Genomic DNA, 17,475 nt, shown 5'->3' on the forward strand with positions numbered 1-17,475 from the left:
AATACTCCAACGAACCGTTCGGTATACATAATGCGTACCGCGTACCGAACCGAAAGCGTCGTACCGAACGGTTCAATACGAATACGCGTATCGTTACACCCCTAATGATAGCCATTGTATGTATCAGAATTAGGCTATTTGCTTGCACACGATCAGCTCCTTTTCATCTCTGGAGACACGTTACGTCTTTGCACTTGCAAATTCCACTGTGTAAATTGCAAATTCCCCATGTCACGAGCGTAACTGTCCTCTTAAAGAGAATAGGAGATGACTCTCTGATTGGTTTATTGCTCATTACGCCCAATAAAACACCCATTACTCATTAAGAGAATAGGGACAACCAGTTTAGACCATGCGCCCGGGCGAGCCGACCACTTTCCCGTCGTTAAACTAGCAAAAGTGTATTCGGACACACCCTCAGTGCACCTATAATTTAGAACATGCACTTAGATCATTAAATAGGGCCCTGTCTCTCATTACAAAGTGATATCCACAACTTGCTTGTCATGCATAATACAGTGTTTTAAGTCATTTTCAAGCATCCATTGTTTTGACAATGTTGTGGTCTATATGTGAAAGAAATCATTTTTTCTATAAGTATAGACATACCCTAATTTTTTTCCCTGTTGCTATGTAGTTTCTTTTGGAGCTGGATTATTGCTAGGGTGCTGCTGTGCAGTTGCAATGGTGGTCTATATTTTTAATGCATTGCTTGATTGCAGTTGTTTCAAGTGTTCTAACATGCATTTGTTTTATGTTTTTCAAGATTTTTTTTATATCTTTTGTAAATTAAAATGTCTTAACTGTCACTTTTGGTCAATTTAATGCACTTTTGTAGAACAAAAGTATTAATTACTTTTTTAATTTGTCATAATTTTGCGGGGGTTAGCAGACACCAGTGCTTGAGTGTTGTTTTCAAGGTTTTCAGGATCAGATCTTCTGAGGAACCATCCCTTTCTGAATGCATTTAGATGCAGTCCAGTGGAAGCTTCAGTTCAGAGATGCACACAGACTTCAGTTACATTATGACGGTAGTGTTCAGCCGCCTGGTAAATAACACTGATGGATAAATTGACTCTAATGTGCTGTATTTACCTGACTGGGGCAGATTTACTCCGGTCACTCCTAAAGGTCACATGCACACTCTGTAGCTTCTCCTACAGGTCTGTATCCTTTAATTCCAGCCCATTAGAGCCGCACTCTTAATAATGGAGCAATGGGCAGTTTGCTTAGATTAAAAGCTTCCCTCTCAATAAGACCGACCGAGTGCAGTTTGTGTGTCTCTCTCTCTCTCTCTCGCCGCTTGCATAATGATCTGCTCGCTGTACTAGCGTTGGGTCTTTCTCTATAATTCACTCATTTACTCAGCTTCATGCCCTTTGCAGGGAATGCCATTATTATTATTATTATTATAATGTTCATAAAAGCCATATTATATTATATAATTGGGGGCCTCATGCAATTAGTACCACAATAATATGTCATTCTTGCCAAGACTAGTATTTAGAAATGTGCTTAAATTGTTTTCTTGTTTAAATGTTCTTACTTTCTGGTCTTACTTTCCAGTCAACTGCTTTAAATCAGGAAACAATTGCTTTAGAGGAAAAAAAATATATGATTTCTTTCTGAACATGTAATAATTTAATTAATTAATTCAACATTTGTTATACATTAAAAAAAACAATTGGGGTAAGTACAAGTTAAGTAAGGTAATGCTTATCCTAAAAGATAAAAAGGTTTTTTGTAAGTGCATGAGGTTTATACATAAAAGGTAAGAAACACTAAATATATTCTCTGATAAACAGCTGACTTTTGCTTCTCGATTAAAATGATATAGTTTTTGCTACAAATATCGATTAAGAATTAAGAACACTGTTTAATGTTTTTACAGAGCGCAACTTTTTGCCACAATTCAAGGCTGGATATCAGGGTGTTGCTATGCATTTGCTTGGGTGTTCTGTGGATCCTAAAGTGTTGCTATGTAGTTGCAATGGATTTCTAAATGTTTACAAAGTTGCTATACATTCGCTTCATGATTGCTATGTACTGTAAGTACTATGCTGATCTATGTGGGGTTTTTAGTGCATTGCTTTGCATTTGACAGGGTGTTTTAGGCATTGCTATGAGATATCTATGCAGTCATTATGTGGTTGACAATTGGTTGCTATTGTGATCTATGTGGGGTTTTCTAGTTCATTGCTTTACAGTTAACAATGTGCTGTAGGTCATTGCTATAGTACTGCTATGTCATTGTTAAGGTGTTTTTTTTCTGTTTTATTGTATGCCTTTTGGAAATTGTCTGTCTGATCACAGTACAGTATAAGCTCACTTCAACAAGACACACAATTTGAGTCAAGCTTCTGCTGGATTATGCAATTTTTTTAATTTCTGAATCTCGGTGAAAAAGTTGAACATCTTAAATGCCCTGAAATAGAGCAAACGTAACACTCGCTGCAGGATCCCAAACACAACACAACATCACATGCCTATGATGTCGGCACATTTCCACTGTCGTGATTGGCCGAGCTCAGCGTGAGAGGGTTAGGGTGTCGATGGGTGCAGCGAGATCTTCCGACCCCTTTAGCTTATTTTAAGCCAAAAACGCCTCCGCAAATAAACCTCCCCCACTGAGAGGAGTAATTGGTGTAGTATCTCCCAGCACTAGCATGAGATCGTGTCTCCTCCACACTGCCAGCGCTCCACGGGACAGACCCATTTCCATGAGACTCCAATGTTAAAAACTTACAGTTTCAAACTCATAAATGAGATTGATATTCTCCTTTTGTGTGGGCTAATCTGCACTTTGTATTTGTAAGGACAGCTCTTGAAAAACTATATTTTCTAGAATAATGCATTTAAATCCGTATCTAGTGATTTTGTGTAAACTGAGTAAGTGTGGAGTATGTGTACTTCACATGTGTGCTGTACAACTGTATGCATGCAATAAACAAGTGCATGAAATACTGTTTTCCACAGTGCACTTACATTTACATTTACATTTATTCATTTAGCTGAGGATTTTATCTAAAGTAGTTTACAAAAGAGGATTCACTGTAAATAAATTTATTGTATCTAAAGCAAAATTATTTTTCTTTTTTTGCCAGGACACTTCGAAAATAATAATCACTCGAAATAATTGGTGGCAATTAAAGCTATATGTCTTTTGACGTTTCCCCTTTTTATTTGATTAAACTACCACAGGTTAAGTTAAAAAAGTAAATTTATAACTGTTTATTATAATAATAACTGCACTGCAAAAAAAAAAAAAAAAAAAAAAAAACTCCTTAGTATTTTTGACTTTTAGTATTCCATTGCAAATATCTAATCATTCTTAAATGAAAACACATTTACTTGTGAAGGAATATTACTTAATAACTTCAGTCTTGTTTTCTTATGTGAGTTCATGCTTTAAAAAATAACTTTGTTTTCTGTTTAAATTAAGTTCATTTTTCTTATTTCACTAGCAGATTTTTTTTCTTGTTTAAATCTCAAGCTCACTTATTTTGCTGACAACATTTAATAATTGTAATGGGAAACAAGTAACAAATTAATTAATAATAACAAAACTTGCAATGTATCTCTTTTTGTTAAGGATATTCCAGTTCGTATCCATTACTTGTTTAATTTATAAATAATAATAAGTAAATATATAAAATAGTGCATAAAAGTTTATATTAGCCATTATTGGAGTGAAAATGTTAAGGCATGTTTACACAAATATTCCATTAAAATTACAAACGATTCTTTTATTCTGACAGGACACCGTTTGAGCAGAGACAGAAAATGATAGGAGAGGTGAACTTGAGTCTTCTGAAGCATAACTAAGATTGTGGTTAATCTTGCAGATCATGACTTATGATTCGCGATCCCCAAACTGACTCAAATGATTCGCGAACCCGCTCCGAACTCCCGAATTGACTCAAATGATTCGCGATCCCCAAACTGACTCAAATGATTCGCGAAACCCGTTCTGAACATAGACAGTAAAAGAAATGGACACAGCGACCCCATTGGAACTCAATTGAGACAAATGAAGCCCAGTTTTAGCGTTTTTTAGCACTTCCCTTTCTGACGCACAGACTCAAACGAAGCTTGACGACGTCAGCAACCTGTCTGACAGATGTAAATCTTCTAGTAGCTGTGCTTGCAAACTACCATCGTTAATCTTGCAGAGACGGAGAGCTTGAGCGGGGAGTTCTTTGTCGTGAGTGAGCAGGAGTAAGTATTCTGATTAATTATTTTGTATAGTATTTTAAAATGTAACGCCAGTACGCCATATTAAGTTAATTGATGCGAGCTTCTCCACCTGTCTGTACGGTAATGCGACAGAGAGCCGAGTGGTTATGACGCAATCGTTAGCCTATTTTTTACAAAAACTGTTTATACGGGGCCATAATGTAACATAGAAGGTAATGGAGCCCTTTATACATTTTCGTGTATCTTTAGAAATAAATAATGGACAAACAGAGTCTTTAAATGCCTCAGATGTAAAGTTATTCGCTGTCAAAGTGACGCCAAAATGAATGGGAGTCAATGGGAATGCTAACGCAAGTGAAGTTCTGCTAAAAGATGGCAGCCCCCACCCGACTTCAACTTCCGGTCGAGTTCCTTGCCCCTTGGTTCTGAACTCCCGAACTGACTCAAATGATTCGCGAACCCGCTCCGAACTCCCAAACTGACTCAAATGATTCGCGAACGCGTTCTGAACTCCCGAACTGACTCAAATGATTCGCGAACCCGCTCCGAACTCCCGAACTGACTCAAATGATTCGCGATCCCCAAACTGACTCAAATGATTCGCGAACCCGCTCCGAACTCCCGAACTGATTCAAATGATTCATGCTACGGGCTCCCAAACTGAGTCAATTGATCCAAGAACCCTGCTCCGAACTCCCAAACTGACTCAAATGAATGATTAACCCACAGATAAAATAATTGCCCTCATTATAACTGATCTGGAAGATTAATAAACCTCACAATGCTAAATTCTCTGTGCCGACCTAATAGATAATTTTTATTTTCCTTTAGTTTTGCAATTGAGGACTCTGGAAATCCCATGACGGTCCTGTGCTGTTTTAACCTCTACAGAACAGAATGAAGGAGTTTAATGTAGACGGATGGTAACCAAAAGGCTCTGATAGACCTATTTTAAGATGTCTAAACGTCTATTTGACATCTTATAGGAAACGATATATAGATGTATTGCAGATGAGCAAACACTTTAAAGATTAAGTCTTGCAGATCCAAATGCAGACGTCATATAGACAGCTCAACACTGGTTTTCTCTAAGGTGGTCGGATCACATCAACTATCCTTTTTGATTTTCAAGATGGTGACCTCTTGGTCAGGTGCTAAATTATGTGTGTACTCTTCCACATACTATTGTTTATGAATACAAACCCCTGAAAATGTAGAAAAATGTTTTACTCAAAAATTGGTAGTCAATCACACAATTAATTGCAAAGAAATTAAGTGCATTTTAGCCCTTGTGGGGCCCAAAATAAATACCACGGTAACATTTAGAGTAGGTTTAGAGTGTATTCAGATTAATACAGCAGCGACAGCGGTCATGATTCGAGTGGTTTGTGGTGAACAGAGCACCATTAACCTGTGACGAGCGTTTCTGTTTTTAATCTTTAATGCAAATCGCATTTCTGTAATTGTAGTGTACTCATGTGACGTGTCATGTGTCCTGAATCCAGCTGTGTTTCATGAATAACTGAGGAGGTGAACACTTTCTGTTGATTGATGTTGCCTATTCTTCTGGTCTCTGTGGATTTGGTTCCTCCTCCAAAGTGCATTTGCAGGGTTTTCTCCTATTTCATAGTCCAGAAAATGAAAATGGTGCATTTGATCACTAAAAGCACACATGATTTGAGAAAGGACGAGGCGCTCTGATAGACGTTTAATTCTTCAGTGTGACTGCAAGTAATAGTGCTATTCATACAAAAACACTTGTTTTCTAGACTATTTGCCGTATGGAAAGTGTTTCTGTTCTCTTTTGGAGGATTGGGAGCTCAGAAAGGGTTGCAACATGCACTCCAGAGAATATTTTGTGCTGTGAAGATAAAAATTGTTCTCGGTGGGGGTTTGAGATGAGTCATTTTCACAGAAGTCCTTTTTTAAAGATCACACTCCGGTGGAACAAACTCAGTGTTATGGCACAGTCGCCTTCTGATGGTTTTTTTTATTTAAAATTATATTTAGTTAAAATCAATTTTAATCTTTTTTTTTTTTTTTATGCACTCAACCTTACTTTTTATTACCATTGTGAGGAATGAGATTAAAGTAATTACAGCTGTGACATTTAACATCTATTTTGACTCATTTCACTGAAGTTAAGACATTCGTTTTATTATAATAACTGGACCCCGCACTGAAAAGTGAATGTGAAATATAGTAAAGTCACATGACAATCGCTGAATAATGTTTACCGATTCACTTGCTCTTTAAAAAAATTAGCAAAAATTGTTGGATCTGTGGCAAATTGCCTTTGTCCCACTTTGTAAATGGAAAAAAATAGCACACAGTAGTACATCTATCATTCCACTCTGAACACAGCCTAAGGATTGATCTCAAAAAGTACTTTGTCATCCTGGAAATCTTCCAGTTTTTTCCAAAATGTATCCATTACATGATTATTCTACAAAAATAGTTGGGGGGCTTTTAAAAGCATCTCCTTTACAAACCTTGATATTTTTCCCTGTCCATTTCTCAAGAAGCAAGGAAGGGTGTGCTTGAATAGCATAACACCTGAAAAAGCTGAAGCCCACCTAAAAAGTGTCTAGAATCTCTTCTGCTCTCATCTACATCACCAATAACGGCTTGCATTATGCTCACACTTCGAGGTATCTGTATTGAGATGCTGCATTGGAAATGAGGTCACTGTTACAGTAATAAAAGCAAATATGACAAGAGCAGCAAAAGTGATATTCTCCATCGTATTTGAACACTTATGGAGCCAGAAAGAAGCCAATATCACTCGCATACACTTCTGCTTTCAGATTCACAGTGTTGAGATTATGGGTTTAACCAATGAATAATTTTTTTTTTTTTTTTTGTCTGTAATGCTTTTAGTGATGGCATATTTAAGTTGCAGAATATCATCTATTGACTGGAGCAACCTAGCAGCTGAGAATACCTGAGAAAGCACCTCGATTTTAGACCCATCTATCAACACTAGAAAACACAAGAATACCTTAGAGGCTGCACAACTCTGTAGACACAACTCGAAATGAGCCCTGCACAACAGAGACACCCTAAAGGAATGCTTACACTCATTTGCATACTCTGCCCTTCTCCACCACATCCCATTACCAGAATTCTTTGGGAATGTTTTTTCTGCTCCTCCTATTCCAAAAAGATCTAATGTGTTATTTTCCCTCTCCGTTTCTCCTCATTCCCAGCTCCATTTGAGCGCAGTGGGGTTATTTATGAGAGAGATGAGTGTCAGGCGCTGGAGGAGATTTCAATCACTGCAGATCTGTGGCTGAGGCCCTGACCTCTTCCTGTAAAACACTTTTCCTGGAAAGAGGAATGGGATCGAAAGAGAAGAAGCAGGGTAAAATCATTCACATAGCCTCATTTACAATGACGCAATTAATGACGGATAAGATGTGAGTCGCTACTGAGAACAAAAACATCTTCATTTGCATTGAAACGGCTGGGAAAATCATAAGCATGCTCATCGTTTACAGTTTCAATTTCAATGTCTGAACATTAAAATGGCTTGGTAAAGATACAAAGTTTATGGACGTCCCTTGTTTAGGATTCTTGTCAAAAATGAAAATAAAGAAATTTTAAAGCTGAAATAAAATAGGTTTGAGTTGAGGATACTACATTTACTAAAACAGAAATGTAAAAAAAAAAAGATGAATAAAAATAGTTTAAAACAATTAATAAAAAAGTCAAAAGTGCATGACAAAAATACTAATACTGAAATAAATAAAAAAATAAAAGCACATAACACAATTATTAAAGCTAAAACTGAAAATATAAAAATAAAAGCTAAGTAAAAATATTAACAAATACTCTAAAAGTATATAAATAATACAAAATTAACACCGGGGATGAATTGACTTGGATCTGTTGGCATCGTGACCTCTCTGGATTTAATGACCAGCCGTTCTGATGAAGATAAACCGTTAATCCAAGACTAACACATCATTACTCTTTCCCGACAGCTCTGAGTGTAGTCCTCCAGACGTTTGTGATGCTTTCATCGTGTGCTTGAGAGGATTCTGGCTTTGTTTCTCTCTGATGAGGGTGGCGTGTTCAGGGGTTATTTGGAAAATAACAGTCTTGCCTCGTTACCATTGTGTCCTTGAGGAAACACACTCCACCCTTGGTTTTTCTCTATAATTAATGTACAGTAAGTCACTTTCCCTAAAAAAGCTAATGTTAAATTACCAGAAGCAAATGCTAAGTCATGACATTGAAAGCGTAATGAAAAAACAATAATATGATCATTTTATACTGTAAGGGCTCTAAACAGATTCATATGCATAAGAACAAGTTTAAAATCTCTGAAAGTTATTGTTTCCAACAGGTTTTTAGTTTTTATTAATTCAAATTTAGATTTTTTTTTCAATATTTTGAATGTTGAAAAATATATATATATATATATTGTTTTGTATTTTAAAGTTTTAGCAGTTTTGTAGTTTTCTTTTGTAATTTATGTTTTTTAAAATTATGTAGTTTTTATCATTTCAGTTTTAAATAATTATTTCAGTTTCAGTTTTAGTTATTTCAGTACATCAAGTTAAATGAAAATGAATAATGTTGCCTTGACGTGATTTGGAATTTTTTTTTTTTAGGAATATGTTTTATATTGTTTTATCCAGTACAAATATATTTTATTCCAGCTAAAGTGTTTTTTTTTTTTTTTTTTTTTTTTAATGACATGTTTCTTTATTGATTTAGTCTTCCATTGTTCAGTGAATGGGTGTAAAATACACCAGGAAGCATGTGAATAAGAAATGCACTGAACTGTATTTCTGAATAGTATGCATTATTATGAGACTTATGGAATCAGTTATTTTTAGATCTGTAACGTTGCATAACACACTTTCAATCAGCAGCAATGGATGTGATCTGATCTCAGATCTGTATGACAGGTGCAGAATGAACTGCAAAATCATCTAACCCTAATCTGCCCTAACAAATCGTATCACATCAATCTTCCCTAACTGAGGGTTGAGGCTGGTGCACCTGTAATGCAGATCTCTGATGAACGCTTGATTCTTTTAGCCCTGTGTTTGAAATCCTTCATTCTTGCTCTCTGAAGCATGTGGGTTTCCTCTGGAGAGCAGGTTTACAGGTGCGTGTGCAGGAGAAGCTGAATGAGAGAAGCGGAGGCATATGGACTCAGCAGCTGAATGTTTGTCCCTGCTGGTTTGAGCTCAGATCTGTGTCCAACTCAACTCTGAAGCTTGTTGATGTTGACCCAAATAACATCTAGATCCATAATCTAGATCATTTGAGCTACTTTTAAAGTTTGAAAGCTGAAAGTGGCCCGTTTGTGCAACTTATATATTTGAGGGGTTTAGAAGCATCTTTTCTCCAACTATGGAAAGTTTCCTTATGATTTGACAACCATAAAATGTTTAAAATATTATTATTTTTTCTTAATTTTGAATAATATATATATATATATATATATATTATTAATGTATCTGTCTATCTATCTCCTGTTGTCACTCACATCCAAATCCACCCACATGTTTGTTTAGAGCTGTTTTGGCTTTTAAAAAGTGTTTGTTCTGTGCATATTTCTCACCCGATTCATATTTTAGCTGAAAGCTATATTGCAGTATGTTAAAATCATCTTAACTATGGATTTGTTTCTTAAAAACATGCAGCTTTTCAAATCACAAGACATTATCTGATGGACTGGAGTGGTGTGGATTACTTGTGATGTTCTTATCAGCTGTTTGGACTCTCATTCTGACGGCACCCATTCACTGCAGAGCATCCATTGCTGAGCAAGTGATGCATACTCATCCACAAATTGTCAGTTTTGGGTGAACTTCAGATGTAAAAAGTGAAATTTCATGGTTTGTCTACCATAAAATTACTATCTTTGTCTTCATTTTGAAAAATATAGCTATCGCTTAAAAAAAAAAAAAGTAAATTATTTTCTAAACGAATAACCTCCTTTTTTACTATGATGTTTAACAATAAAATGCACATTCTGTTAATTTTTAAATCACTCTTGAAGTCTCTTTTACTGTTTAAAAAAACTAAAACAAAACTTTTAAGGTACATTTACATTAATTTAGCAGATGCTATATTCAAACGCTTGCATAGAGAACAGAAGCTGGGCAAGCAATGAGTCTATCAAGCAGTTAATCTGATGTGACCTTCAACTATCAAGCTGAAACCTGCTCTTATAAGCTCCAGCGTCCAGTTTCATCATTTAAAACTCATGACGTGGGTTTTTTACAAATGTTCTTGCCTTTTACTCGCCCTTTGGGAGCAGATGAGCATTTGATGTGTGAGTGAAACTTCTACATTTGTGTGTGTGTGAAGCGGTCGAACCTTCTGCTCATCCCCTGCGGCGTCAGTGATTACAGCGACAGCAGAAACATGACATCCGTTCCTCTCAGCTGGAGATGATAGCTCATCCTTAAGAAAGGAGAGGTCGAGATGTCAGAGCGGCCATAGCGCTGTTTAATAACACATTGTATGACCTTGAGCGCCTGGCCACATATGCATACATGTGTGCATTTACATGCAGCATCTTCATATAGAGAGTCTCTGGAAACACACTTCAAACATTAAACCTAGTCAAGTGCACAAGCGCCTGCGGACATGAAGGGCTCTTGCTAACATAAGAGTAATCCAAGCTTACATTCAGTGCTGAAGCACTCCGCTCGACTCTTTGCATCTCAATCTCTCGTTCATCAGTTCACACACGTCCGTTCTGCCCTTAATGCTGAGCCCAGGGATGTTTATCTCCTTGAGCTAAGTTTAAACTCTATATGAATGCAGGTAACCAGAATGAGTCCGAGCCCACGTTACAAACTTCATCATCATCATCAACACTTCACTCTGAAAGCTTCTCTGCACCTCTCAGTATCAAACTGCTTTTATATACAGTCCATAGAGACTGCTTGCATAATAGACTGCTGTGCCAATGTTTCCAATAATCAATCAATCAGTGTTTGAAAAGTTAAGGGATGCAGACGTTTCTGAAAGTTGCAAGATGTTTCATGAGAAAAGTGAGATTGCTATAGCTTTTAGAAATTCATTGCGTTCTCAGCTGTTTCATTTACATTAAGTGTATTTTCTCTCTCAAATAATCAAACTAAATTCATTTGTAGCTAGCAAATGAGAGATCACTGGGGTCTTTTAATAAGAGCAGCAGAATCTGAGAAGCAGGAGAATGTACGTAATTGCTCTTAATTAATCTCAGTGCTCAGATGTTAAAGATATCTGATTTGCAAATCAGATGAGAAATATTTGTGATTATATTGAAGAATCTGACTTTTCAGATTGAGACCGTTTATATGTGAAACATGGGCTCTTTATTTAATATTATTGCTGTCTAGAACCAAATGAGATGTTAGAGATTGCATCTGTGATTTTTCTAATGAATAATTTGCTATTAGAAGTATTAGATGAGATTTGAGTTCATAAGGAAGAATCTGACTTTTCAGAGCGGAATTTCAATGCAATGCAAAGTTAAGCAGACATTGTTGGGATGTTTAGACAAGAAATATTTCAGACCAATGTAGATTTTCAATGCAATGCAAATTTGAACACAGTTTGAGACACATCATGGGGTCTTTAAGGAGAGAATTCAAGAGAAGCATGAGACTGTCATTGCTTTTTATTGAAATTTGGATCGAGATGTTGAGAAATATTTGAGTTTGCATTGAAGTATCTTATTTTTTAATGTAGATTTTCAAAGCAATGCAAATCTGAACATATTTAGAGGAAACCTGAGATCACTGCCTTATTTTAGGAGCAGGAGACTGTAATAGCTCTCCATTCGATCTCATCGCTGTCTATGAGAGTAGATTGAGATGTTGAGGAGATCTCAGTGCTATTTTTTCTGTCCTCTGGGATGTCCAGTCATCTCTACACCCCCGTGTTCACCGTGTGATGTGAGACTGAAGATCTTCTCGCGTTCATCCAGTGTTTGGTGTGGGATCCGCAGCAGCAGCTCGTCACGGAAACCCGTCGTCCTCGTGCAGGGATGTGATGCGCGCTCGCCGTTTGTCTTCAGCATTATCGGCGCTGGCGGAGGAGCGGACGCACGGTAGCGGATTCTCTCCTCAGCTTCACTAGAGGATGTACCGTGTTACCGGAGGAGGACGGCGGAGAGTCTTTCCGGGGGCCCTTCCGTGAGAAACGAACGAGGACGGAGCGGATAGACACGGATTTTGGACTCGATCTGTGCGGTGAGTGAACCTGATACTAACACTGTCGTGCTAAACATGAGTGGCACGCATGCATTCACGCTGCTGTCAAACATGCATGTGAATTCCTGCTGCATCGGGGCTGACGCATTTTGCAGTTGTCTGTGTGCCAGGAGCCAAAGCTGGAGCTCAATTCAGTATCGGTGCTAAAGTTATTTAATATGCGTTGATTAATTTTCTGGCATTCACATTTATGGAAGGTTTGCTTTGGCATCTTCAAAGAAATTTTTTTACAAGACTGTCTGTTCTTATATTATATGTCAAAGTTGTTTCATTCCATTAATTGACTTTAATCGGCGCACATCTCGAGTATATAGGCGCTATATTTTTGTAAATGCAAACTTGGTGTCTTATTTGTCTGTAGATTTTCTGAAATGCATCACGGTTAACTCTTTAATGCCTGTGTAGTTACTGTAAGATATGCTGATATGTTCACTGAGAAGTAAACTGTCAGTTTATGTGAAAATATCTGTGATTTTTTTACACGTACTTTTAAATTTAATACACAATTGTTTGGGCATCTTTAATGGGGTGCTTTAAAAATATATATTTTCTCAGAGTTAATGCAATTGATCATATACATATCACAATTGGTGCACATTCAACATAGATGTTGCATAACTGTAAAAAGAGCAGATGTTTCTGTGTTAACTGACCCTTAGAAATGGCTTGACTTGAGTTTCCAGGTTCTTTCAGTCGTATAAATGTTTTACTTGAATGAAAATAAGCTATTTTGTATATGCATCTGTAGAATATCTGTTTGTAAGTGTTTAGTGTTTGTCTGCAGCCTGTCTGAAATGCATCATTATCTCTTTTAGTTCATTATCTAAGGAGTTGCTGTAAAAGAGACTATTAAACTAAACGCTTCCTTTGAAAAGGCAGAGATTCAGTGCATGATATCACTTGTCAAGGTACTTAAAGGGGTAGTTCACCCAAAATGGAAATACTGTCCTCACTTACAGTATTTTTCTGTGGACAACAAAAGAGTGGTTGATTTTATGCCACAATGCCCATCCGTAGTGACCATGCATGTTAAGCTCCAAAAATTTAAAAAGTATCGCTTTTATCGATAATGCATTATGAGGTAATTTGTGTGAACTTGATGCATCCAGGTATCCCAGAATGCATTTCGCACCAACCAGCAAGTTTTAATGGCAGAGGAGAGAACATGCATTCAGTGCTCATGAATCCTGCTGCGTTCTGGTTCTGATGCCTCTATAGTGGTTAAACATGAGACATAATTCATTTTGAGTAAATCTAACCGGCAATCTTTAGTCTCGTGAATCTATTATTTGTTCCTGGTCATATCGTTTTGGCTGAGCACAAACTTATGTTTCATAATTGTATATATTTATTTAACTTTACCGTAGCACAGCACTGTCGTTGTAGCATGTTTGACTGAATTGTTTGCTATTATATAAGCATCTTATAGTTTTATAATGGCTATTATTATTCATTAAAACTGACCTTTAACAAAAATAGGCAGTGTTGTGCTTTAGGTCATATTTTATTACACATACAGTGAAGATAATCAGAGTATGCATGCACATATGATATATATTTTTAAAAAGGAATGAAGGGCTGTGTTTTATATAAATATTTTTTTGTCAATTGTATACGTAAAGTGAAGGTTATCAAAATATGTATTAGTTGCCTTAACTACATGTTTTTGGCTATTTTCGTTTGCACTCCCGAGTCGAACTTGCCAAGTCCAAACTACCAAGAATGCAAGAACAACATTTGCATATACTTGGTATTAATAAAGTACTATGGTTTGTTTTTAAAACAGAAGGGAGATGTGTTAACACCATTGACACTTGATCACACATTGGGTCACAAAATGGCATAAATAATGACATAAATTTCGGTCTGTTTGAAAAATCTGTTTAGGGATTCTTGAACGATTCTCCTTTTGTTTTCCACTTAAAAAAACACAACAAGATAGGGGTGAGCATTTTTGGCTCGTTTAAAACAGAATTTTTGAGCTGTGTTTTAACTTGCCTCCAGGGCGACTTTCACTGCTGGTTTAAGCTCGAGAGACACAAACACTTCTGTCGCTAAACTGTAAGCTAAAACCAGTCAGAGTTTGAACGGGGCATCCAACAGCTGCCTGATTTAACATGTATTTAGGGCTTTTCTCCCCCCAGATGCTCTGTTTCGCGCTGGTGTGGTGCGCGGCTGTGATTGGTTCTCTCCGCAGGTTTCTATTGGGGTGAACGTCCAAGGGACCTTCTTTAATTAAAAGCCTGTTGTAGTGGCGGGGGGTTTGATTGATTGCGCTTTTGGGTGTTGTGGCAAATCTAAAGACCACACGAAGGGGGTCGCTCGGCTCCACAAAGGGCTTCCAAGAATAAATCAGCATTTAAAACAAACATCGCCATTCGTCTCAATTAGCGGAAGAGCAGTGGGTCATCAGCACAGTTTAGATGAAGGAGGCCACAGATCTGAGTGAACGCAGAACCGGTGTCTCTCCGCCACATGACACAACCATTAGACAGCAGGCGCTTTTAATGAAACACTTTATATGTGTGATGTCAACAGGGATTTATCATTTGGCTGTGATGCAGGATATGTCTCTAACAGTGCAATCAGCATCCAGAATGAACCATTTACACAGCTGCCAGTGGCATGTGGATGGAGAAATGTACTAGCCATTAATAGGATATGAGATGTTGTACATTATGATGTATTCAAAAATATGTTTTTGTGCCATTGACCATGCATGAAATTACTTGTAGTTATTCCCTCACTAAGGCTGCACATTTCATTCAAAAATATAGTAAAAACTTGTTAATCTATAATTAGCTATTATAGTAATATTGTTATAATTGCCTTCAGATATCATTATAATATGCTGATTTGCTGCTCAGGAAACATTTATAATTATTATCAAGGTTGAAAACAGTTGATATATGGCACCTTGATATATTTTTCAGGCTTTTTTATGAATTAAAGTCATAAGAATTGATACAAAAACTTTTGTAACATTATAAATGTATTTACTGTCATATTTAATCAGTTTATTAATGCGTCTTTGCTGAATAAAATTAATTTATTTAAAAAAAAAAACTTTCTGAGCCCAAACTTTCGAACCTACATAAACCTTTGAAACCTTTTATAATAAACCAAATATTTTGTTTAGAAGATGATGTTTTACATGTCTTGTATTTGATTCAGTGAAGGTCAAACTATCATCCTACAGTTCAGTTTAAGCCGTATACAATGTCGCCAATTGGCGAGTAGCTGTCCAGTGTATTTGCCAAGGCCAGTTTTTACTCATATTTTCCATTTGGCAAGTGTTCATTTTGGACTCCGCATTCAATGCTTTGAAATGAGCAGCACATCAGTGTTAAATGAATGTTTGAGAAGACGGCATTGCTGTCAGTAGTGCTTTGTTTGAATGTAGCTGCATTACCAGGCCATAAAAAATCATGGTTTACTGTTGCCTGTAGCAAAACGTAATTGGTTTTCATCTAGTTAATAGTGACTGTTGACTGAAATTCTCCTTAAACCCAAGAAAAACTGCTCCAATCATTTACCAAAGATTGAAAATATGTTTGTTTAATAGAGAAGTTTGCTGAAAAAGTCCTCACTCTCAGGCCATCCAAGATGTAGATGAGTTTGTTTCTTTATCACATTCGAAGAAATGTAGGATTGCATCACTTGATCAGCAATGGATGCTCTGCAGTGAATGGGTGCCGTCAGAATGAGAGTCCAAACAGCTGATAAAAACATCACAGTAATCAACAGCACTCCAGTCCATCAGTTAACATCTTGCTTCCTGCTTTCAGCTAAAATATGAGTCAGAATATTTGGATTTGTTTGAGATAAACATACAGTTTTTGGCTTCAAAATACATTAATTGATTGACTGGACTGGTGAGGTTTACTTATGGAGTATTGTAATGTTTTTTATCAACAGTTTGGACTCCCATTCTGACGGTACCCATTCACTGCACAGGTCATTAACGATGCAATGAGTTGCTTGCTGATGTTAAACATTCTGATGTGTTAAATCAAACTTGCATGGCTGGAAGTGTCAGCATTCACTATTTTCAGGCATTATTGTCATTTTGATTATAAAGAAAAGCAGAAAACTAACTTGGCATTTGATGCAATGGGGTAAAAAAAATCAATGCGAGCATATAAAGCAGTGTGATACTCTTAGTGTGTGTGAACTGGATGCATAACATCATCCGTTTCTCTGGAGGTGAGGTTGTTTTGACACATGCAAGACAACTCAGATACGTTCAAAGTTTGTCTTGTGCAGATCATGAAGCAGAGCAGAGAACCGAAGCAAGAAGCCTCTGTTTTATTTTCTTTTTCTTCTTCAGTGTTTTTGTGCTTAATAAAGCATCCACATAAAGTGATATGTTTTTAACGAAGCTTTATTGTTTTTATTTAGCATGCAAATATAACATACAATAAAACTCTCAGTTACCGCTCTGCTGACGTGCATCTTGCATTGAGGAAAGAACAATCAATGAACAATCAATCTGCTGTCCAATCAAACAGACCCAGCGTTATGACATCATAACCAACCTCATATCATGACATTCATACTTAGCTCAGTAAATGTAAAGTTATTATAATAATAACAAACCATTGAGTGCTAAGCTGGCTACTTTATTAAAAACAGTTATATATGCACAAGAATATATCAACATTTTTATGTCTTCAGAAATAAACTTTATGTAGTGCACATATATTTCAGGCATACCTAAAATAGTTGATTGTATAAAAGCTAAATGCAAAAAAAAAAAAAATGTTTTTATCTTTTTATTCTTGTGCAGCCAACACATGGCTATTTCTGAATCTGGAGCCCATAAAAAGCTCATAAAGTGACTAAAAGTAGCTCTTTACCTCTATAATGTGTATCTGTTGTCCTTGAGTGTGGATGTATTTTTAGAGAGGCCACTTTTACACCGGGGGGCTTTTGTAGAGAAAATGACAGGTATATTTATTTATTTACAGTAAAGCGGTTCAAGATGAGAAGATAAAAGAGATCTGACAGAAGAAGGGGGTCTTTGTTGAGTCGAGCTTGAGTGTTT

At 36.7% G+C, this 17,475-nt stretch overlaps 1 protein-coding gene across 2 annotated transcripts in view; it reads left to right on the forward strand.

Annotated features, from left to right (window-relative positions):
- Positions 1-11,984: 11,984 nt before the first annotated feature.
- Positions 11,985-17,475, forward strand: part of LOC113080367 (disks large-associated protein 4-like) — an 81,255-nt gene continuing 75,764 nt past the window's right edge. For both annotated transcript variants that reach the window (XM_026252532.1, XM_026252534.1), the window contains exon 1: positions 11,985-12,407. The gene's annotated coding sequence lies outside the window, so the exon portion shown is untranslated. The remainder of the gene's footprint in view (positions 12,408-17,475) is intronic.

Source organism: Carassius auratus, unplaced genomic scaffold (genome assembly GCF_003368295.1).
Source record: "Carassius auratus strain Wakin unplaced genomic scaffold, ASM336829v1 scaf_tig00031052, whole genome shotgun sequence".
NCBI lineage: Eukaryota > Metazoa > Chordata > Actinopteri > Cypriniformes > Cyprinidae > Carassius > Carassius auratus.